At 37.7% G+C, this 26,166-nt stretch overlaps 1 protein-coding gene across 2 annotated transcripts in view; it reads left to right on the forward strand.

The window, feature by feature from the left end:
* LOC127515288 (vitamin D 25-hydroxylase) overlaps positions 1-26,166 on the forward strand; it is a 140,395-nt gene that overhangs the window by 32,623 nt on the left and 81,606 nt on the right. For both annotated transcript variants that reach the window (XM_051898769.1, XM_051898771.1), the window contains exon 2: positions 7,137-7,344. The gene's annotated coding sequence lies outside the window, so the exon portion shown is untranslated. The remainder of the gene's footprint in view (positions 1-7,136; positions 7,345-26,166) is intronic.

Below are 26,166 nucleotides of genomic sequence, written 5' to 3' on the forward strand. Positions count from 1 at the left end.
TCCCGTGTGTGTACTCACTTTAACTTTTCAAAAAACATTAGTTATTTGTAATTTTCTGTTATTTAAAGTGTCACATTTATAAATATCATGTGGTGTGACCGTCCGGCCATAACTTCTGTTTTGGAAATGTCTTTGAAATTAATCTAAATTTATTCGAATTCATTTTCTGCACTGTTTGGTATGATTACCAACATGTTTTGTAATCCTGTACCAAATTGCAAAGCATTTGTATTTATATTTCCATCATAATATACAAACAAATGTTGTCCGATGATGTCCATTTTATGAAATATCATGTGGTGCAACCATCAAAAAACCACCACTTTGGGACTTTCATGTTGAAATCCATTCAAAGACAGGAAGTTGCATCATATACCAATTTGCAAAGGACCCATGGAAGCAGCGAGATGTGGTTACCACATTTGGATATCGTGGTATGACCTCAAAAAACAAAAAAACAATGAATATTAAGTATATTTAGTTTCTGCAAATATATACTTTTATGTTCAACATTTTTATTGCGTGGAAGGTAAAAAAACAAAACAAAAAAGAACATAATAATTGAAACAATAGACATAATAAGGACAGTCCACATTTTTAAACATTTACAACAAGGAAAACAGCACAAGGAATGGCAATGACACAAAGGAATTCAGTCAACAGGTAAAATTTGAAGAGAGTGAAAATGTGTTATAAAAGGTTGCCATTTATCATGAAAGGACCCATAACAGGGATACCGAGAGCATCTTATCTTTTCCAGCTTCACAAATTACATAACATCTACAAGCCACTGTGAAAAACCCTGTGGCTTGGTGGACCTCCAAAGAAATAAAATCCGTCGTCTAGCCAATAGAGATGTAAAAGCAAGTACATCTAACTGTTTAGAGGTAAACCGAGTCCAAATTTTAGGAACCCCAAAGATTGCAGTATTAGGGCAGACATCAACCTTGGTTTTAAATATTTTGGACATAGTCTCAAAATAGTTGTTCCAATAATTAAGAAGCTTTGGAAAAAAAAACATATGACTCAGATTACAGGGTGACATGTGACATCTGCAAATATATACTTTTATTACAAATTTCATAGTGACCTTTTGTGGGAAGCTAGCTTGTTTTATTTAGGTGGCCAATTCTGTGCCTGTAAATTTTGACTTAATTTGAAAATATCATGTGGTGCGACCACTGCAGAGTGTTTTCCATGATAGATATATGTCCTAGATTGGCCGTTTTTGTGCTTTTATATTCAATTGATGATTTATATACATAAAGTACTTTATTTTAGTATCATTCAGAATATATTTTTATGCAATTTGGGTCATTTTATAAAAATATTTCAGACAGTTTATGTTTGTATTGTACAATATGAGAAAAATGCAAAAAATAAATAAATAAATGTTTAGATCATGTGAAATTTCAGTTTGGTAATTATGTCAATCAATTTTTTTTTTTTTTTTTTTAAATGTTACCATACTTTTTAGTGGTATTAATGTTTTGCTGTGTCATTTCTATCATCTTAGGGGAATATTCATGTTAGGAAAATAGCCTGAAAATGCATTATGCTAATAATATGACCTAACTACTAGCTTTGATTTTTGAATGGTTACCCGTTAAATTAATTTTGACAACCCAGTGCTGTCATCTTTTAAATCCTCCCTTCACACACTCTCTCTCTGAAGTCTACATGGTAATGGGAGTGGCCTGGTCTTCCGCTGTCATCAATCAGTTTGCACCATCCCTGACCCACCACTGAGCAATGCGTCGTGCTCATAAAGCCATGCACTGCAGCAGATGGGCCGCAATTTGCAACACGTATGTTTTTTAACATCCCGCCATCAGGGATTTTAATTATGTCTGGTCTCTTCTTGAACAGTCTGTTTACAATACAAATAAGCCCACGCAACTGCACATGTACAGCAGCCCAAGAAAATGTAAGCATTCAAATGTCACTGCACATGTTAATTAGAGCGATTATAGCGTTCAATTCCAGTGATTGAATTTAGCTTTGCTATCAAGACAGTCTGTCAATCAACACTGTGTTTGGATTAGTTTTCAGATTCTGTGTGAAAAATTTATATAATTGTATTACAGTATATTGAAATCTCTTTAAAATATTTCCAGAGGCAGTGAGTCAAAGCAATACCTGGAATCATTTTAACTTGAGTGTGCTGATGTTCACTAAAGACCACTGACAGTGGGTATAAAACAATTTGTTTTGAATGATTGTGAGAATTTTCAGTATCATATTGATACTTACTACATCTATATCCTTTCAGTATTTGTAATATTTGATTGCTGTCCGGAATTTTATAAGCTGTAAAATTAACACTGTGCGAATATACATCTTCATTAATGCTGTTCAGTTTTGTTCTCTGTCAGTAGTCCTAGTGTGAGATGGATTCAGGCCGCATGTTGTAAATGAAGAGATCCACTATGCTAAAAGTTTTTGTGTCATATAGTTTCTCTGAGCACCCTCTCTTACTTGTTTCTATTTAGTGATGGCAATCAAGTAGTCAGGTTACCATTCAAATTACAAAGTAGTGAAATAAAGAGAGAGATGCCGTCTGTTCCAGAAGGCACAACATGCAAACATCTGCTGTGAACTAGTCAGAGATTCGGTTGGATCCACTTCCATTGGCCTCCACCAAATATTTACTGCCCTATTAGGATCCTCCCCAGTACTCATCATAACAGAGCTGCTCACTAAAGAGCTACTCCTCGTGGGCCAAATGGATGGAGTCAAGCCTTTTAGTGCATAACATGTTCGGTTTTGAATGTACTGAAGTTTGTTTCATAAACAGATGGCTTGCATTAAAAAAAAACAACAACAACAACAACAGTGTAACATTACAACTGTGTACATACTGCTATCATAGCTGTTAGGGAAGTGTGCCCACCAAGACACACCAACAAATAATTATTCTGTTCATTTCAAGTGGCTGACATGAATTTATTTAGTTGTAATTTCAAAAGTCACCTTTTTAGAAAAAGAAACATTGTGCAATGAATAAGTAGTCTAGGGAACCATTACCCCTTTTTTTTTTTAATAAATAATGTTTGGTTCTGGTAACTGTTCTTGCACATTGATTTTTTTTCTCCGATGTGGACCGAACCGCATAGTAATATATCCGGGAAGAGTTTCCTGCACTAATTATTATTCAGCAGCACCTGAATAAGTGGTTACTGACTGGTTGTTAATATGACAGTTTGTTTTTAAAGAATAGTGTTTGGTCAGTAGCATTTTATTATTATTAATGAATGAAATTTAAATATTAATTAATTATTATTATTATTATTATTATTTTTGTTTGTTTGTTCAGTATTGTTGTTTAGTTCATAATTATGGCCAATTATAGAATTATGTTTATGCCGTCTCTGAAAAGACTGCCAAAACTCATTAAGTCTCTGTAACATGTAAACACTCGTTTTGCAAGAATTGTTTTATATTTATTATTGAAATTATTTCATCATTTGGCACAAGTGTTATTTTAATTTTATAATCATTTTATTAATATTTTTAATTAGCTATTATTTTTATGTTTTTTGTTTTCATGTTCATTTTAATTTAGTAATTTCGTTATGTGGTTTTGTTTTTTATATGGCTATTTAGGTTTAATTTATTTTTATTTTATTTTAGTTTTAGTTTTTATTTGTTTCCCATTAATAATATTAGTGCTTCAACTTAAACTTATTTCAGATAACTTTTTTTCAGATTTATTTCAATTAATAGAAATGTTTGAATAGTTTTAGTTAACAATAATAACCCTGTTTGGCACTGGAAATGCATTTCTTTTTTCTAAATTTGTTCCTTTAAAACAATGATTATCAGAAACAGTAAGGAGCTGGAACCTCCTGTAGTAATGGATTCTGCATTGCTTCAGTATGGCTCTGTATGTGTAGTGTATATATACAGAGTCATGTTCTCTTAGGCCTGAGCATGAATCCTAAGAAGCTGCCATGTTAGAGCTGCTACAGGCCCTGGTTCTGTGGGAACAGCAAAATAAACGCCATTACACCTGACAGCGTATTCAGTTCTTTAGACATCATTGTGACAGGTGAGCTTCTTCGGGGTGGATAATTGTATCCCGGGTCTGTGGCACACTGCTTATTATTGATTCATGGGGAACAGAATGAACTCCTTGTGAATGTATAAAAATACATTTAAAAGTCCATTCTCCTCAACTAAAATCACAGCCCCCCCAAACGACGTGCTTTTGTCACTCCCAGTTCGCTTTCTCTGCCAGCACTGCTTTTAAGGGCTTGGCAGCAAGGATTGAGCATATATTTAAAGAACCTGACAGGTCGGACAGTAATGCAGTTGTCTGGGCTTTTATTTTCTACATGGAATCCGCTTTGATAAGCCCTGGTACATCAGAATGAAGTGCCATGGCAGAAAGGAACAGAAAGAGATACTCCCTGCATGAAAGTTTTAAATAGCTAAAACCATGCTGAAAGAAAAATTAATATATTAATTGTAATTTGTCTGAACGTGTAAGGCAGAAGGCTTACAACAGTTAGCTAGGACTTTTACAGTTTGAATGACTTCATGTAAAAAAAGCGTTATGCATGAAATTATGTTCTAGTTTATTGATTTATAATGATGTTAAAGGTACACTATGTAACGTATTTTTGTTCAGAATTTACAAAATGTATATAATGAGTGAGTACATCATGAATCCATCTTCCAATCTTCATGTTTTTGTCTTATCCTGAATCAGTACGCCTATAGTAAGTGTTTATATTTGGACTATTTTAGACCGAGCGGGATGACAACCACTGTGGAGTAGCCCAGTACCTGTGTGACTTGTCATATAGGGTGAATTCAGGTTGATTGGGACAGTTTTTCAAGTCATCTTAATGGAAAAAATTGTCTCAATCACCCTGAATTTACCCTATATGACGAGTCACGCAGGTACTGGGCTTTTTAACTGCTACAGTGCACAAAGTGTATCTTTTAAATTAAAAATGTAAGCAAACTCATCTTAAGCCTGTTACTTGTGTTTTTCTGCAAGGTTTCCCATCCAGAGTAAACAATAGTCGAGAGTTTAAGACAAAGCGTCAGGCCCAAAATGGAGACAGAGGGCCATTACAATCTGGCTTCCTCCACAAACACTCCAGATTTTTTTAACAAGCTGTAAATTGCTAGACCTTTTTCAGTTTATCACCAGCATTCCCTATCATTTCTGCTTTGTGGTATTGTATATCCATCATTGTAAATACACTCATAATGCCACAGCTGTGGCATTTTAAATGGACACACCTAATCAGACAGGAACGGGGACACCACAGTTACAGAATCACATCTGTTTTAACGTGCACTACAATAGCAACACGAGCATAACTGGAAGCAACAGCCTTGGGTAAAAGCCTAATTCATGTTGTTTCTTCAATCGTGCCACAGCTGGAAAGCATCGTGAACATGAGGACAGGACCAGCGTTCTGCACCCAACACAACGCAGTACTCAAACCTGGCACTGGCTTTTATTCTCTCGTAAAAATGTGTAAGGCCTGATTAGCTTCCCACATTTTCAGAGGATAAAGGAATTAAAGACCAATTTCCTGGTGTTGTAAATGTTAATGCTGAGAAAGAGGATGGCTGTTTGATTTTTGCAGGCTATATTTGTAGTGGAGGTGGTTGGAGGGGTGATCGTGTCGGTTGTGAAGGGGCCCACCCATGAAATATCGACGGATGAAGAATGTAATACTCCATTTAACGTTAACTGACTGTGTTTGGGATGCCTGGCTTCTGTATCCGCTTAGCGTGGTGTGAAATATTGCTCTTTTCTAAAACTGTGAGAGTGGCTTCTCTAAGATAATAACTGTGATAATTGAGTTGAATTGACACATCAACCAGTCAATTCTTCAAGACCAGATGAGATATGGGGGAAAAACGGCATGAAATCCAAACAAAACAAAACCTCTCAAAGTATGCAGATGTAACCCATCAGTGATCATTTAGAGAATAGTCATTGACCCGTAACTTCTACGAGGAAGTAGGAAATGACTAAACATCCATGTTGTTACCCATTTGTGTCAGTGGGATCAGTGGGACCACAACCAAAAACTTCCTGAATTGACAGGAAACGGCATGTGTGTGGTGGCTGTCTGGCGGGAGCGTGGGTACAGGAAAGAGGCAGGGCCAGAGCAGAGGACTGGACTTGGCAGACCGGCGCTCGGCATTGTGGGACGAGCCACTCGACATGTGAGAGCCCAGCCTGGCCATTCATCCACACCAGCGTTGCACGCCGCCCTGTGATTAGCATTGTCCTCTAGCAGATGGCCCATCATCTGTTTCAGGCGGCAGAGGAAAAAAAACGCCTTTGCGAGAGCAGCCCTTCATTCTTACTATTAACTCATAAAGCGGCCATTGTGTTTCACCACATTTGGGGAGAATGAGGTGGTCTACAAATATATGTTAAAAAAAAACTTTGTAAATATTATTTATGTTTCACAGTATTATGTGTAATACCTACTGATTTTTGTACTTCCCGCAGGACGTTTTATTAGACTTTTTGACTTCTTTGTAACTGATTGTAACTTCCAAAGCCGCCACACTAGTGCCACTTTCTATGCAATGGATAAATTCACAGGAGCTTGGGGCAAAAATGCTTCCAAAATCAGCAGCCATTACTCCAGACTTTAGTGTCACATGATCCTTCAGAAATAATTTTAAATGGTGTTCAAGAAATAATCATTTTTAAAAAATATTTAACAACGTGGTACTTTGATCTGTGATACTTTTTTCAAGATTCTTTGATGAAAAAAAAAAAGTTCAAAAGAAAAGCATTTTGTAACAAATGTATTCGCTGTCAGTTTTGATCAATTTAATGCATCCTTGCTGAATAAAAGCATTTCTTCCAAAAAAAAAATCTTACTACTAAAATCTTACTAACTACTAACTAAACAATAGTTTGTGTATATGTGCAATTCTCAAAAAATATTTTTTACATAATTTATTTTTTTTGTGAGGAACTTAATATTTTGGAACATGTTGAGGTCCAAAACAACAGTGGAACCCACTGAGACATTTTTATGGGTTAAAAGTTAATTTCTGACACCAATATCAAGTGTTAAGTCACAAGTGTGGTTCACCTTAGAGATGCTTTCCATGATGGGCTCTCTCTTTTCCTTCTCTTCCAGACCTACTCCCATGATCAGCCTAATAATTAAAGCCATCCTGCAACCGCCGGCATACTGCGGAGCATCGGGTGCATCAGGGGCCTGTGACATGATACAGAGGGACAGCTTAACTATTAAATATCCATCACGCCACGCCACATCAGTCCTAATGCAATCAGAAACACATGACTACGTCGCCCGGACCCCCACTTCCTTCCACAATGATTAAGTAAGTCTTTAATTTCCAAGACAAATAAAAAATGCAAGATCATTTTATCATGAATGTAAATGACCTGTCTCCTTAGATGACAGTTCGATTTGATTGGGAAGAGGGGGAACTACTGTAGCTGTGCAGGCTAATACAAGGCTTTGTGTACTTCAGAGAGTACACACGTGGGCTGTGGTCTTTTCGCCGTATTATCATTTTAATGAAGCAGGGTATTTCTTTTGTGGTCGGTAGGCTCTAATGCAGTTGTCCAAGACTCCCCTTTCATCTGTCTTCTTCAAACGCTCAAGGTTGTTAAACAAATGGATGTGTCTGAGTATATAATGCTGATGTGGCCAGGCTGCTGTTGACTGGGCCAATTAGAGCTCGGGGAGAAAAGAATTGAGGCATGCCTGTTCACTCACTCAAACCATAATACAATACAGTCTGGCTGCTTTGTGTTTATTAAAATCACCTGGACCCTTAAGGACTTTGTAGGACACGCTGTAGTATGACATTATTTTCTGGTCATTTTCATTATCGGGATTCAACTGAGATCCCCATACTGTTTTTATCTTGCTAATTAGCATCTAATTATAATAAAATGTTTTCCTCGTACCTGATATGTCATGAATTACCCAGTGCCGTTGTCTCCATGTTTAAATGAGCGAGTGTCTTTAGAAAAATGTTTAATTCTACACCTAAGAGGTGATAATGATGCATACCTGTTCGCTTTAGTCATAGTGGGAATGTTGAAATAAGATGATGATGATTTCTCAAAATGCTAATTACTGAGCTATCACAATCGCTGATATGCTAGTGGCTAAAGGGTATCTGAGTTGTGTTCTTGAGCAAGTGTGGTATAGGTTTCAAAATGTAATATTTTTTAGATTAATTTCAAGAATTAATTAATAACAATAACAATTAATAATTGTCTTGCTTGGTGTTGTTTACATAAAATCTGATGCCCCTAGCATGGCCTTTTTATACTTTTATTTTAATTGTTTAATTGTTTATTAATATAGTTGACACTAATATAACCACTTAACTAATATAACTGTTTGAGGCAGAATTTATTAAAAGGTTTAGACTAAACATTTTCTAAATAAATGGGCAAAACAAAAAAAAGTGTTATCCCAGCTCACCCCTAAAGGTGTATTGATCAGTTTAGTTATAATAATTATAAATATTTTTTAAATGAATTTTAAAGATACGCAATTCTTTCTCCCGCATGAATCAGGTAAAAGCAGCCAAAGCGTTCAGTGTAAGTCTATAGGTGAGATGAGCATTAGATGACTTCTGCTCAGTATATAAAGGATGGTCTGTGTCTGTGTGTGTGTCTGGGGCGGGTGGGGTGTTGAAGCGGGTGATTTGATGGGACGGGGGTGTCAGAGCAGGCAGATGCCGCCTGGTGTGTCTCCGATCTCATGTTTATGCAGAGATCAACTGATTTCTTTTGATTTGGCATTGAGGTTCTTGATTTACCGCTGACTAGCTGCTGGCAGCCTTTCAACAGAGTTCCACAGGTTCAGGGGTTCACTAATTACCTCTATGGCAGAGTAAGAGACACTCACACACTTAAAAACACACCCTGGTCCGTTGTAGCCACCTGCTCTGGTCCCAGTTCTACCAACAAGGATGTCATTGGTGGTGGAGGAAGTAGTTTGCCTTGTTGTCAGACACCCCATCATGAAAAGACAGAAACTCTTTGGTGGCCTGATACTCACATTATTAATTCACACAGACACACACAGACGTACAGAAGATGGATAAATATAAACATCTTTAAAGTGTCTCATCTGCAGTCAGTACTGAAGGGATCAGTGGGCGCCTGTCAGTGTTTCACAAATCCTGTTTACTTGGCTTTCAACACATACAAGCTTAAAAGCATAGTTTGTGGAGTCTTCCTTTTTCTTTTCAAGTTATTGTGCTATCATCCGAGTTTATTAAGAAGGGCATCTTGCCTCCAAAGTCATGCTCAACATATGACAGTCTTCTTCACGACTATAAAGTATTGATCCTCTTTATCTAGAAGATGCTAGTTCATGTTCAGGGTTGCTGGCTGGGTTGCAGAGGGCTAATTTGAGAGCAGAATGGTTTTAATATGCATGTGGGTGCAATGAATGAAGGGGGAAAGAGGTCCACCAGATCTGACAGGCATGCACGCACACACACACACACACACACACACAGTTAGCATGACGGGAGTCATGTGGATAAATCACCATTCACTCCGGGAGCAGTCACAGTCAATGACATATTCACTGGCTGCTTCAACAGCTCATTTGATAACACTCTCCTCACGCCATTCTGTTTTTTTCTTCCACAAGATGAAAAGCTGGCTGAAAATCTCATCAGCTCAGTGAGGCAGGGCTGATAGTAACTCAAGATAAAGGAGGGAGGAGGTGCCTCCTAATTAATTAACTTTCCGTGGCCTGCCACGGGCGTAGAGAGAGGGAGAGAGACGACAATATCCCGCCTTTTTCCAGGGGGTTTTCAATTAGACATGCGTTATAATTAAATGCGATGTCAGTGGGACCACGCTAGACCTGCAGATCTATGTCCACAGTTTAGTTACTCACATTCATCATTTTGACTGATGGCTGAGGCCTACAGGAATATTGTCTTGGATTGTTTCTGTTGTTGTATGTCTTGCTCTCTCTCTCTCTCTTTTTGTTTTGAGGGCAGGCTAATAGAGCCCCTCAGTCACCACCCCTTTTTGCATGCGCTGTTAATGCGGCAAATCAGTCTGGCCCTCTTATGATACCAGCACTGTGTTGTTTGTTTGTTTGTTTGTTTATGTTCTCAACCATTTTGGGGGGAGGAATATAGGGGGGGGAGGAATATAGCTGTCATAAACAGGAGAGGAGACAACAGAATCACATACACTGGTTCTTTATTAGCAATCCGTGGGATAATGCCACTTGGAATCAAAATGTTTATTTTATAACAAGTATCTGATTCCTGACCTTAAGTATCCAATTTCCAAATTGGAATTGATTTTTGATTCCCAACCCTAGAGCTGATGTTCTCTGAGCTTTTGCAGGACCTGCGTAACATTAATGGCGCTGTTCGGCCAGGTTCCAGAAGTAGATTAGGATGCCATCAATGTAGATAATGACGAAACGATGGAGAAACTCCCGACGCACCGCATTCATGAATCCCTGGAATATGGAAGGTGAGTTGGCCAACCCATATGGCATAACCCAATATTCGTAGTGGCCTGATGGTTTTAAGAAGGTGGTTTTCCATTCATCACTCTTCCATATCCATATGAGGTTATACTGTACATGCTACACAAGTCCAGCTTCGTGAACACACAAGCTCCCCTCAGCTGTTCCAAGGCAGCCGGGACCAGGGGAAGTGGATAGCGGAATTTGATGGTTTGTTCATTCAGGGCATGATAGTCTATGCAGGGCCTTAAGCCGTCCTTCTTAGCCATGAAGAAGAAGCTGGAAGCAGCAGAGGAAGTAGACAGATGGATGAATCCTTGACAGAGAGCCTCTTTGATGTACTTGTAAGTCTGCATCCATGGGCTTCCCAGGATGTGGTAGAGCCATCCAGCACCAGAAAAGAGATCTCCTCCTTGTGAATGCAGCCAACACAGAGTGCGAGAGTGGGGGTGCAATAGAGTGGATGTTTAGGTTCTGCTGACAGGGGGTCTTCTTGAGGTAGAAGCGTTTGAGGAGTCCTCTTGATATGAAATTGCTTGCAGAATCAGAGTCAATGAGGGCCTGAGCTGTAACAGAATGATGGGTGGTAGTCACTGATATTGTTGTATGAGTTAAGATAGCAATCATAGGAGGAATCTGAATAGTACTCACCGCTGGACGAGGAGGACGCACCGGGCACCTTGGGAGAAGATGTGCCACACCCTCAGAGCCACAACACAGACAGAGGTGATTGTTAATACGACATTGGCATTCTGCTTGGGATAGTTGGAATGAGTCAACTTGCATACGTTCATTAACTGGTGCTGGAGGCAATGATGGTTGCATCAATCAATCAATCAAGTTTATTTCAGGAATACATGGCCTCTCGGCCCATAGTTCCACAGAATCACAATAGCATAACAGATACTCATTTCTTCATTCCATGATATATATACAATGCCAATCTCCATGCATACTCAAAATTACATACATGTGACACATCAATACAAACATCACCAACAAGAGCAAGATCACCCAAATATTTCTTACACAATTCCACATACAAAGAACAATCATACAGGAAATGTTTCTCATCTTCTATCACCGAAGAATTCGAAGTTAACTTACAGTAATCGCAAATTCTCTCTGCCACAGGTGTGTTACTCCATCTACCTGTTTCTATAGCCAAATGATGACCTGAGCATCTAAACAATAACAATGATCGTACCAGCTGTGTATTATACACAGATGCAATGTAGCTCTCTTGTACCATCAAGGACTTGCATTGTGAATATATACTCAATTTCTTATTTTCTAAAATTGATGTGTACCATGCATCATGTGCTTTTTCTCTCAATCGTTGATTCAAAATAGATGTAAATGTTCTTATATCCCCTACACTTTGAGCCTCCCAAATACTAGAAAAAACGTAAAAATTCAACAAAACTCTAATGCAGGAGACCCATGTTTTTCTACCTACTTCATCTAAATGAAAAAAGCATATTATAACATTTTCTTGGATAACGATGATTAGACATAGACACTGATTTTATCCAATACATGATACATCTTTTCATATAAGTAATGGACAATACAAATCAACCCAGATCTCCCAAGACAGCTACATTGCTCACACTTGTGCTGATATTAAGGAGTTTTTTACAAAAAGATAACTGAACATTTTCAATACACTCTACTGTTTCAAAGCCCCATATCTCAGCTCCATAATATAATATGGGTGCTACCATGTGGTCAGACAAATAAAAGGCTTGGTTACATCCAATTGTATACTTACGAACAAACTTTAGTAAAGAAAGCATTGCCTTCTTACCTTGGCTTGCTAAGTGTTGTCGGGCTTTCCACCATGACAATCTGGGTGTAAACCACATGCCCAAATATTTGTAACAATTAACCACTTCAATCTGTTGACCAGAAAAATACCATTTTTCATCCTTATTTAAAGAGCCCCCACTTTTGTTTTACTCAGATTCACTCTCATTCCGTAAAGGCTACAAAATATTTCCAGCTGTTCAGCTTCTTTCTGTAACCCTCCAACTGTATCTGATACATTAGCCATAACTTCAGCGTATAACAAGGTCTGTACTTCTGTGATACTTTCAATCTGAATACCTTTACCTTTACAATTTTCCTTTAACATTGTTATATAGTCATTTAGGAAAAGAATAAACAAAAGTGGACTCAACATGCAGCCCCGTCGTACGCCAATGCTACAGCTAAAATAATTTGTTAAACCATCAGTTCCTTTCACACATGATTTAAGTTTAGAATACATAGATTTCAATACACTAAAAACCTTTCCACCAATACCATTCTTAATGAGAGTAAAATACAAGAGACTATGCTGGATACTATCAAAGGCTTTGGAAAAATCAATAAATATACAGTACATCCTTCCTTTTCGCTTCGATGGTGGCATGACGGCCATAGATTGCAGCGGAACTGGCTCAAGATGGCAGGCGGTAAGATGTTGAAATACTCAAATTGAGTGCTGAATTAAGTTCCCAAGCCCCATGGCGTCACCATAGATCGCCATCTGTAGCCATAACGGGGTGGAAGACCTTGCCTATAAGCAGTTATCAGCTCCGCCTTGTTCCATAATCCGCTGCCACATCTGCTTATGTTGCTGGATGGGCCATTGGACTGGCGTGGGTATCGGATGAAGAAGTGGTGACTGTTGGTAGTAGTGACTGACGGAGTGAATGAACCAGTTCGGCAAATGGATTCGGAGGTTGGTGGAAATGAAGCTCCAGATTCCATTTTAGATGTGTCTTGGTCTGGTCTTCTGTCATAAACAGGAGAGGAGACAACAGGATCACAGACACTGGTTCTTTATTAGCATGTGAAAACACAGTAGATGATTCAGGTGAGCAGTTTAAAGCAGAGAATAACAACAGTCACCACTTAGCTGGTAAACAAAGTTCTATGGTCTTTTACAGGCAGAGAATACGTCGATGCAATCCGTGGGATAATGTCACTTGGTGAAGCGAGGCAGATGAAGAGGATCGAAGAAAGTAAGTATCCAACAGGTAAGCAGCCAGGTAAGTCCAAACACACTGTAGTGAGTGACGAGACCAGATAAAGGATGTGTAGAGACAGGTGAGTATATATCAGAGTCCTTATCGAGCGTGAACAGGTGCAGCAGGTTAGTATTCAGCTGAGAGTTAACAAATGGGTGGAGCTGTAGGGTCTGGTGCTGATGTTGTGGCTGAATACGTGAAAATAGCACATAGACTTGAGATTGTTTTGATTTAACTCCTGTTGTTTCTATTGAACATAGTGTCTCTGTTCCAAAATCATTTTAAAGCATGCTGATTATAAATACTATTTATTTTACAGTTTAGTCCATAATGAAAATTATAGAAAAATTGTACAGTTTACAATACATGTATTATTATAATACGTTAGCCAAAAACTAAATTCCATTTGTCTAGAGCAGGGGTCTGAAAATCAAATTGGCTGGGGGCCATTGCTGTGATTGACACCTCATAGGAGGGCCATTTTAACATTCAAGCACAAGAAAGCACAACATTTCTGAAAATTTAATTTCCTTTTATTTCTCATTTACTTCAAATTTCATTACTAAAATATTTTTGTCATACTTAACAAAAAATGTAAATAGCAGTGTCTCTATCATTGTTATATACAGTATTAGTTTTTAAGTTAGTGCAAATATTTTTGCTTACTTTATTTTAGCTTAAATAACATCAAAATCTTGCACTGAACAACACTGTACTGAACAAATGCAATCCCTGAATACATTTGTACACTATTCTATTTCTTGCCAGACACCTGGCAGCGCTTCTGCTCACACAGCTGAGCCACATTTGTCTAAGATGCCGTTTGAGCATCGGTAATGTTTATTGGTAGCATCGGATGTGTTTCGGTGGTTTAAATCGACGCTCGCGACTTGCCCGAGTGCTTTTACTGTAATTTAGGCAAGCGCGCTCATAATAGAAGTGACGCAGTCGCGACGTGCATGCGGTGCCTATGCCACAGCGAGATGCAACATCTCAACTTTTCAGAATGCCGCAAGCGCACCGCAGGTCATGTGGCAAGGACCAACCGATCAGCTTCGGCCTTTCCATAACAACATCGAAAGCTCAGCCAAACAGCTGATCATAGCTGTACAGGGCGGGTTTTTATTTCTGATCTCCATAAATATATCTAGTAGTGAAGCTAATGCAAGGGCTAGAAATCAGTTTTTCTTTTGCTGAAACTTCCTCGTCATCATGGAGAGCACAGTTCATGGGGGCCACGGGAGCGAAAGCGCTTTGGAAAGGAGAAAGTGCCATATCAGTCACAAGGTTCACCTTCAGAATGTAGTTGCTTATGTAGTCAGCAGACAGCAAGGCAGCTCACTGTGAAATTGGAACAGAGCCTCAGTGTGTGAAAAGAGCTGCGCTACAGTTCTGTCTGCCCTGAGGGAATGCACACTACTTCTTAAGAACACATCTCTCTGATGAGTGACACTACTGTAGCAGCAACACACAAACACATACACACGTTGCCGACGTGTCATTGGCCTCCAGGTATCCACTTTTTCTGTCTGATACTGTATGTCTGCAGTCTCATAACAAGTGTGAGGGGGACTGCCCACAGTGCTGGGGGTAGTCACATGCTGGTCACATGGCTTCAGGACATAGCCTAATGTGATTCTTTCTTGTTCTTCAAGTTAACTGTGCTTTCATGCTGGGAATGCTCCCAAACTTCAAAACCTGAGCGTTCCCCTCTGCAGAAATCCCCTTCTGTGAGACCTCCACCTCACTCTGAATGCTGTATGTTGTCTCTGCTTTGTCTCTTACCACAAATCATTCAGAGCCTTTCTGTCTGTAGATACACACTTCACACACTTTGAAGTTTACAGTTGCGGGATTCCACCTTGGGTCCTGCACCATTTATTTCCAGTCATAGACACAGTCTGGCTGTGTTTACCAAAGGTTTTGAACACTTTCTGAGTATATATTTGGATAATTTTATTTGAATGTAAAATACCTGTTTAACTCTTTGATGCATTAATTATCAAAGTCCCCCTGCATTTTATCCCTTAAAACATGTTTGATAATCAAAATGACATATTTAAACATTTCCTGTGAAAATTATTTCTTCATGCCTTAAAATAGCTTGAATGTAACTCTACGCCTCGCTTCATTTAGTATATGCGGATCTATGAATATGCAAATTAGTCCCCGCCCACCTCCACTCAATCCAGTCCTGAAAAGTAAAGCCAAAGCGTCTGAATCGCCCCCAGGTGGCTGGAAGCAGTATAGGTCTCCATGAAATGTATTGGGACGTGAGACAAACTAAACAATCAAATTACACTTTAAACATTTTTAAAGACGGTTTCTGTCATTTTAGGCAGTTTTTATCATGCTGGTGTTTGGTGTTTGGTTTTAGTTAGTTATTTGATGCTATAAAAATGGGGGTGAGACGTCATGATTGACAGCTGAGATTGACAGCTTCTCTGAGTGAAGTAGTCACTGAGGCGACAACTGACTTTTTTCTGGATCTTCGCGAGGAGATTGGAGATTTAGCTTTAATTTCTACATTTCCATAACTGTTTATTTCAAACCGACATAATGAGTTGTTCTGAGTTTGGGCAGGACCTTGATATTGCGGCTCCACTTCGTGCTCACTACTGCGCAGACTCTGGCTCCAAGTTCACTATGCGCAGACTCAAGACTCAAGATGTCAGCCTCATATTGGTACACTGGTGGCTTCAGTTACTACAACAGAAGAGAGTGAAGGTGCGTCGTCCATCTTTTTTTACAGTCTATGGCTCGATTCACTCGGTCAACTGTAGCAAAATGCTACAAAATAGCAAATGGAAATATTGGTTTAATTTAGCCATATATGTTTGAACCAGAAACTGATTCAGAAGAAGAAGAGGAAGAGCAAAATATACAGGGTTGTTCATTTTGATGTCAGAATGGTAATGCATTTTATGTATTGCACAATGTCAGACGCATAACAGTAATTGATATGATTAGCCTTTGGCTTGAATACATTATCAAACAGCTAATAATGTGTTGCTGATGTTATGTTACACTAACCATGTTCCTGTTCGCAATCTCAGAGTCAGACAGCTGCCTTCTAAAAATCAGCTTCCTTAGAAACATCTTCAACATCATAGGTCAGTGGAGAAAAGCCCGTCTGTGCATGTTGACGGGATTGGTTAAGAGTTTGTGATGAGGCAGTTTCAGGAGCAGTTTCAAACCATGGTGTAGCATTTCCTCCTCTTTTCAAAACAGTTTGAAGATATCTGGGCATCGAGGTTATGAGTTTCTGGAGTTTTGGTGTTGGAATTTGGTCCCATTCTTGCCTGATATAAGTTTCCAGCTGCTGAAGAGTTCGTGGTCATCTTTCGTTTAATGATGCACCAAATGTTATCTATAGGTGAAAGATCTGGACTGCAGGCAGGCCAGTTCAGCACCTGGACTCTTATACCACGAAGTCATGCTGTTGTAATAGCTGCAGTATATGGTTTTGCATTGTCCTGCTGAAATACACAAGGGCTTCCCTGAAATAGACGTCATCTGGAGGTGAGCATATATAGCTCTGAAACCTATATATACCTTTCAGCATTCATAGTGCCTTCCAAATCATGCAAGCTGCCCATACCGTATGCAGTTATGCACCCTCATACCATCAGAGATGCTGGCTTTTGAACTGAACACAGATAAAAAACTCGAAGGTCTCCCTCCTCTTTAGCCCGGAGGACATGGCGTCTGTGATTTCCAACAAGAATGTCAAATTTGGACTCGTCTGCCCATAGAACACTTTTCCACTTTGAAACAGTCCATTTTAAATGAGCCTTGGCCCACAGGACACAACAACGCTTCTGGACCATGTTCACATATGGCTTCCTTTCTGCATGATAGAGCTTTAGTTGGCATCTGCAGATGGCACGGCAGATTGTGTTTACCGGCAGTGGTTTCTGGAAGTATTCCTAGGCCCATTTAGTAATGTCATTGACACAATACTGCCGATGAGTGATGCAGTGTCGTCTGAGGGCCCGAAGACCACGGGCATCCAATAAAGGTCTTCAGCCTTGTCCCTTATGCACAGAGATTTCTCCAGTTTCTCTGAATCTTTTGATAATATTATGTACTGTAGATGATGAGATTTGCAAAGCCTTTGCAATTTGACGTTGAGGAACATTGTTTTTAAAGTATTCCACAATCTTTTTACGCACTTTTTCACAGCTCTGCCCATCTTTACTTCTGAGAGACTCTGCCTCTCTAAGACATCCCTTTCATAGCTAATCATGTTACAGACCTGATATCAATTAACGTAATTAGTTGTTAGATGTTCTCCCAGTTGAATCTTTTAAAAATTTCTTGCTTTTTCATTTAGTGGATAAAAGTGTAAAATTTCTCTGTTTAAACATTTGTTATGTTATCTATGTTCTATTGTGAATAAATATTGGCTCATTTGATTTGAAAGTCTTTTAGTTTTCATTTTATTCAAATTTAAAAAACTGTCCCAACTTTTCCAGAATTCGGGTTGTACAATGCAGTTTTAAGGAGAAAATATTTAGTAATGGTAAAACTGATGAATTTGCTCATGGTTTGTACATACTTGTTGCTCACATATTACAGTACCCCAAATCAGCCTCAGACCCCAGAGGGTTAAAGCATATTAGAAACACCACATAGACATATTAACAACATTAAAAACTTAATTTTCATCACAGGGGGTCTTTAAATCACATTTTTTTTAAATGTTTCTTTTTACTCTAAAACAAGATATATTAAGAAATATAAGATTATAATAATTCCCTTTTTTAGTATTATTATTCATATTATTATTACTGTCTATTTTTAAGAATTGCACATTTGTCCACTGCAAAAGAATATAGAACTAAATATTGCAGAGGTATTTGATGCATCACCACTTTGTCAGGCATGTTAAATTAATTTTGTCATTAAAAAAAAAAAAAAAAAAAAAAAAAATCAATGACAAAGTAATTCATTTAAAATGATCTCCCAGTTTCACATACGAGGCTTAAGCTAGTCCTAGACTAAATGCATGTTTGAGTTATTTTAACTGAAAGCAACTTGTACTGACATGTCAGTGCAATTGTTTTGTCTCAAGATGCACACCAGTAATGTTTTTTTTTAGGGTACATTTATAAAAGCTACTTAAATATCCTAATTGAACTAAGGCCTGAACTTAGGCTAAGCTCTGTCTGTGAAACCGGGCCTACAGGTATTATGGGTAAACCTGGATAGTTTAAAATTATTTTTAAAAAATTACTAAAACTTAAAGAATTCTCCAGTTTAGTGGACACCATGTATTAGAGCAGTGTTTCCAAATGAGGGTTTGTGAAGGAACTGCAGGGTTTCACTCATGAATTGATGAAAACTTAATAGTAAAATCATTAAAATGTCTAATTAATAGGGCTGCACAATTAATCAAAATAAAACTGAAACTACGATATGGCTTTTGTAATTATATAAATCATATAAACCCAAATGTAAAAAAAAAAAAAACTGTTGTCAGCTAAACACAGATTAAAGGTCTCCCTGCACCACCAAAAAAAATATTGAAGGTTTAAAGCTTTATTTTAAAGTACACTAGTACAAAATCAATATATTGTCTTCATAGTTTTATTGTTAGAGTTAAAAATCATAATATAAAGACATTGTTAGTGTTGTTGTTATTATTATCATTATTATTATTAAAATTATGTTCATAAAAAATAACAGTGTGAAAATAAAGTGGACTGAGACACTATCACAACTACAAAGAGCACAATACTGTAAATAAGTCATTTAAAATAGAAACAAACAAAGCAAAAGCTTACTAAAAAGATATAATGTTTTATTTGTTTCCCTGCATGCATTGTGACCAACAACTGACATCAGAAAACTGTGAACATGTTGTTAAATTATTGAAAATTAAAGTCTCATGTAGTACTTCGAGAAAATATTTTGTCAAAGGGATTTGGGGGAAAAAAAAAAGTTTGCTTGATAAAGTCGTTCCGAGAGCAAAAGTATTAGCCATATATCTCATTTCAGGCTGGTGTAAATTTGAGTTTAGCATTACAAAGAATAGTTTAACATTTAATATTGCTCTCTTTCATTTCTTTACTGCTTTTGCATCTGCAGATGCAGACTATAGTGTGAGTGAATTGTGTGTGTACCTCTGACTGCACAAGCAGGAATCCATCCCCTCACACCTCTAAACCTAAACTACACCGACAGGAACAGTTGCTTTATGCCCCTCTTAATCAGCAGGACTAGAATTGAAGATGACTTCAAAGAGATATGATGTCCTTTATTCTGTAGTTCTTTTCTACTTGTACACATCTTCAACAATGATTTACTGCCATGCTGGATTTGTGTGTATGTGTATTTCTATGTTTCTATTCTGAGATTGCACAGCTGGTGTCAGTATTTCAACCAGCATGTTTCTGTTGTCTTTGTTTTTTCTTTGCTTTCTGTACAATTTGGGGTGACCAGCTGTGGTGATTGCTTTTCCTTCCTTGGCTTTTCCTTGTATGTAATTTAGACTTGGCTTGCAGTGACGGTGGTGTTCAAAAAGGCCTTGGAAAAGACCTGAAATAGACAACTAAAAGCAATATGTCAGCACGTGAGAGAATGCCTCATGGAGATCTCTATTGGAAACTAAACTGACCTAGGCTAGATTAAAGGGTATATGTTCTCCTGGGCCTTGCTTGTCGCTGAGCTTTTCCTAATGTCTGTTGCTGTGTGTGTATGACTGTGCACACATGCATATGCGTATCACCTGCTGTGTCCTATGGCCATTACTTTACAATGTAACAACAGTATGTCTTCTTATTTCTCAATCACAATTTACCCTAATTAAAAGATCAAAGATTTAAAATTGCTTTAAAAAGTTTGGGGTTGATAAGATTTTTTTTTTTTGTGAAGAAGTCTCTCATGTTCACCAAGGCTGCATTTATTTGATCAGTAAAAACAGTAATATTGTGAAACAATTGTTACAATTTAAAATAACTGTTTTCTATTTTACTATATTTTAAACTGTCATTAATTGCTGTGATGGCAAAGCTGAATTTTCAGCAGCCATTACCCAAGTCTTCAGCGTCACATGAGAATGTTAAAAACAGTTATGCTGCTTGATATTTTTGTGGAAAATGTAATTAATTTTTTTTTCAGGATTCTTGGATGTAAAAGTTCTAAAACCCCAGGTGAAAAAAAGTACACTTCCATAATGTACTTTTTGTATTTTTTGCACACTAATTTTGTACTTAATATACTAAAAATTCTTCTTTAGTACTTCTTAAGATAATCTTAAGAACATCTAAGTGTACTCAATTGTGCTATTTTGAGACACCATGAATATGAACTAAAATGTGCTTTTAACATACTATCTCTGTATTTAAAAAAAAGTATTTAGTTAGCACTTGTAGTACACTTGAACCTGTGTATGAAAAGAAAGTGTATGAAAGATGGGTTTGTATGGCTGCTTCATTGGCTAGGTCTCTCTAGAAAAAGAGATCATCGATCTCAATGGGACTTCCCGGTAAAATAAAGTAAAATAAATAATAATGCATCCTTTCTGAATAAAAGTACTCATAAAAAATATACTGATCATAAACTTTTGAACGGTAGTGTGTATACTTCTTTCCTTGAGGCCTTTAGAAACACTCAAGTGTATGAAAATACTGGCGTCTTGTATTGTCTAAAAATGTTTGATTAATAGAAATGTTTTTATACAAGGATGTATAATGTTTTCTCAAATATATATATATATATATATATATATATATATATATATATATATATATATATATATATGTTTTGTCATGTACATGGGTAAATCATGGTTTATAGAAGCATGTTGATAACTCAGGAAACATCAGTTTTTACACTGTGGTAGCAAGGTGTCATTTTGACTGAAACATGCCACAAACTGTCTATTGATGCGCCCAGGTTGCCTAACCTCCCCCATCTTCTCTATTTTTCATTGCTTTGTTAAAGAGAGAGCGCCCGCAGGGGGGAGAATCACTGGCTGTCATTGCTTTTTAGCCACTGCGCTGGCCCTGCCTGTCCATCTGCCTAGATGGAGACTCAGTGAAATTGCCGTATTCCATAATAGACTCGGGCGTTCTGGGCCGACACACAATGAATGTTGTTGTAATTTCTGCTGTCACGGGGGCAATGGATGCCCCTCTGCGTTTTTCTTCTTCTTCTTCTTCTTCTTCTTCTTCTTTTTTTTTTTTGTTTTTTTTTTTGTGCCTGCTGGTCCATGTGCAGGGGGCAATTTACATAGAGACATTAATGTAACTGTCATGTTCTATCCCAGAGCAGCCATGCAGAACTGCTAAGAGACAGGCCGAGCTGCAATACTGATGCTCATAGCGCATAGAGATGGAGCGGCAGCACAAACTTAATGGAATTAAGTAAAGAATTCTCCTATTTACCACTATGGCAGATAAGTGAGAGAAAGAGAGAGGGGCGAACATTTAAATAAGCGCCGAAGTGGAAATAAATGGCAAAATAACACATGGAGGAAAACATTTGAGGAAGTCATTTATATCTGGTGGTGATTTGGAGAGAGAGAGAGATCAACTGGAGATATGAATTGGTAATGAAATATTTGTGTTAGACACGCATGCTGCTTGCAGCATCAGCACTACACATCTGAGATGCTCAAGAGCATGGTTCAGGCCACGAGCGTGATATTAACTGGTCAATGCATGCTTTTATTGCACTATTTTCTCTCTCTTTCTCTCCCCATATGGTCTATAAATGAGGGGCCAATACAAAATTATATAGAACTGAGATCCATCAACAACTCTTATTTTGTGTGGAAATTGTATATTGCATTTGTGGGTCACTCTTATAACGTTAACATTGTCTATTTTCAATTTTTTTTTATTATTATTATTATATTTTGATCAATGGTGTGGTGCTGGGGAGGACGTTCGTCACAGCAAAGCTAAAACACAGAATAGATGAATAGGTCTATAGTCTGGGTCCTTGTTTTCTCTGCACTGATTCAGTTAGGGACTGAGAAAGCAGTACTCTAATGGCTGTCTGTTTCACCCTCTATTGAATACTTTGTAGTTGGTTTAATCATCCTTTTCATTGTTGTTTTGTAGATATTTTTGCACTTTATTTTGCACTGTGTTGTGTCAGTAGTGCCTGTTTGTCATTTACTCTCTACTCACCTTCAGCATTGTGATAAAAGTAGCATAACTGTAGCATCTCTCTATAATAGTATAATCTTGTGATTAATAGTTTTTTCTTTTTTGTTTTTTGATTCTGTAAAATCAGATTATACCATCCAAACATTTTTTTTATAATATACAGATACAATTTATTTGTCTGAAATCAAATACAAAGATTAAGTTTATGTTGATTGAGTTTAAGTAGAGATTTTTAAAATATTTTTACCAATATTGGATATTTAATTTTACCCTATTTTTACATTTAGATTACTGTTGTCATTATCTAATGCTCACTCAAAGTTAAAAGGATAGTAAACCCAAAAATGAAAAGTCTCTCATCATTTACTCATGCTCATGTCAATTCAACCCTCTGTGACTGACCTTCTTCTGCGGATTACAAAAGACGATATTTTGAAGGATGCTGGCAGCCAACAGTTTTGATTACCATTGACTTCCATTGTATGGATGAAAGAAAGAAAACAGTGAGACATTTCTCAATATATAATTTTTTTAATGCAAAATACACTCCGTCACACAGGTTTGAAATGACATGAGGGTGAGTCAATTAATACAGATTTTTTTTTGTGTGTGTGTGTCTTTAAAAACACTAATAAAGAACACTACTAAAATTAATATCTAATTTTCTTACTGTACATTGTTCTGATACCTAAATTCACTTGTAGCATTTACAGTGTAGTTTTATTGTTTTATTTTTATTTAATTAGACTTCTATGGAATTGTAATATTGGCCAATTATTGGTTATGGGCCAAAACGTGAAAATAATTTTATCCTTGTGAATTTATTACTGTAAACCCAATTCTTGTGCTTGTTTGTTTGTTGTTTGCTTGTTGTGATCTAAGTTTGAACTTTTTTAGCATTAGTGGAAAAACACAGTTTGACCTTTTTGAGCTAAATATTCTTGCTCCACATCCTGGGAGAATAATAATTGTAATATTGTGTACTCCTTCACCAGCACCGCACTACACAGCTCCTTTTCCCTGATGATCAGCTGGGCTTTCAGAAAGCAGGGCCCGTCTCACTGTCAGAGATGTTCCATTCCATCAAACAGGCAGAGGGGTATTGTGTTTCTTTGTGCGCATTTGAGCTGACATGGTCTGTGTGTGTCAGCGGAAACTATTTCTCTGTCAAGAGAATCGAGCAGGGAATGGTGGGCCTTGTATCCTCACATTAAACGCTGAAAGCGCGCCTTGTTTTCAGCAGGGACATGGCAGAAAACAGGAGCTGGGGTAAATGGAAGGCCTGCTGTGGGGTGGTCTTTTTCATGGTGATTAACTCAAATGACACACAACCAGAGGGACACTGGCTGCCTCCACATTAATGCCTTTTAGGAGGAACGGCGGCACTCCTCATATGAATGTGTCTGCCTCGCTACCAGGGGAAAGAGGGAGAGAGAGATGGAGAAGAAAGGAGCACAGCTATTGAAGATGGCATCTCTGCTCTCTTAGTATACACTTTGGACGCTTTCCACATTTTGATTTAATAATGGCCTGCCATGTAGATCTTTATTCATGTGGCTAGGAGGATAAGTGCTGATGTGTGTCATTATGTCCACCCCGCCACAAAACCGAGTGAATTTAGGTCAGAGTATGTATATACACCACAAAAGCAAGAAAAATGGCAAATTTGTCCCTTTTGTATATGAAGAAATGCATGTATAGTCAAAGCTGTGACCTTGCAGATTGAGCTGAGGTGCTTATGCAGGAGACACAGGTTGGTTCTGGCCTGCATAATGTCAGAAAACTGCCCTCTGACATCCAATATAGAAATAATAGGTTGTCTAAGTTCAAAACCACTGCAGGTAAAATGTCCACCAATAAACACTAAAGGTGAGGGTTTCTCCTACACAGTTGAGAGGCTTTAATACATGTAAAAAGCTAAAGTTGATTCTTATTGTAACTTTGATTAGCTTCACAACTTCACTATCATAAATCAGTCAACACAACCATCAGGAATTTAGCATTTCCTAACCCTAAACCTACCCGTATATGGATTTTAAATTGAATTTAAAATTCAAAATTCAGTGTCACAAGAGGTCACTGAATTTTCTGATTCATTTAAGCTAGTTTTAGTGCAGTGAAGGTAAATTCTGTCAGTTTATTTGTTTCCTGGGAGTCTTTCGCTAACACCTTTAGTAAGGCTGCAGGAAAACCTAAATACAGATCTACAACAAAATATTCCTATTCATATAGTTGGTATATGCAATATTGGTACAGTATATGAAAAATGAAAAACCTTTCAGCATCTACTCATCCTCAGGCTGCACTTTCTGAAGCCATGTAGTTCTGAGTAGGCAACGGACTGAAACTGAACTGAAGTCATAACCTGATAACCTTCTCCTCAAATCTTGATTTGACTTATTAGTAGGGTGACCAGATTTCTCATGGTGAAAAACTGGACGGGTGAGCAAGGGGTGGGCAATATATATATATATATATATAAAAGACTTTTACAAATTACAAACAATACGACAAATATGATAAGAGAAAAAAATAAATATACTTGTTTTTCAGATACAGTAGGTTTATTTACCATGTATACATTTATTTAACCTCATTTGTTGTTTGATTAACATTAATGACAGACAAAATTTTAATTAGGCTACTGTCCCTTTAAGACCGAATTCAATATACTGACACATATCCAGTTTTCACCCACCTGATTACGTCCACTTAAGCCATAACATAATTTACGTGAGATACTCCACACGGTGGACATTTTGACAACTGTGTGTGCATTTGACCATTCAGGCGCAAGGAAAACTGATCGCGCGCAAGTAGAGAGCGCTTCTGGTGTGTGTCATTTAGCGCGATTCTGCCTATCCTGTCTTCACCTACTGCAAGTTAATCGATAACGAATTGTGATTGGATGGTAATTTTGTTCTACGACTGAATTGATTGGGCTGTTCTGACTTGTTCTATGATCACCCAGTTGTAACGAAATTTTAGGAAAGATGAAATACGGGACAAAACATGATTTTTTTCTTAATAAGTCAGGACACTAAAAATAGAGCTGAAATACGGGACTGTCCCGGGAAAAACGGGACGTCTGGTCACCCTACTCATTAGAGTATAAGTCACAAGGCTTTTAGAACAACTAGTCATTTTATCCCTGAAACTGTAGCAATTTATTTAATATTCTGCAGACTTATTCAGTACCAATTATCAGTAGCCTATACCAATTTTCCAGTGATTCTAGATAACAACAAAGCAAGGCACATGGATAGATGCAGATTCTAGTGTGGCTGGAGTCTTGACAACTTTGTGTTGCTTGTTTACATGATGAGTGTTGTGCTCATTAACTTCTGAGGTCTTTACCTTCATCTGTCTGTTCTTTGTCTCCTTCCTCGTCCTCCTCCTCAAGCTCACTGACATATGGCTGATAATGTGAGGGAAATCATTTGGTCATGCTTGAACTCGCCTTGTACTTATGCTTTCTATCGACCATAAATACTGTGAAGCCACAACTGCAACTTATTTCAACTATTAATCTTT

Source organism: Ctenopharyngodon idella, chromosome 7, assembly GCF_019924925.1.
Source record: "Ctenopharyngodon idella isolate HZGC_01 chromosome 7, HZGC01, whole genome shotgun sequence".
Lineage (NCBI taxonomy): Eukaryota > Metazoa > Chordata > Actinopteri > Cypriniformes > Xenocyprididae > Ctenopharyngodon > Ctenopharyngodon idella.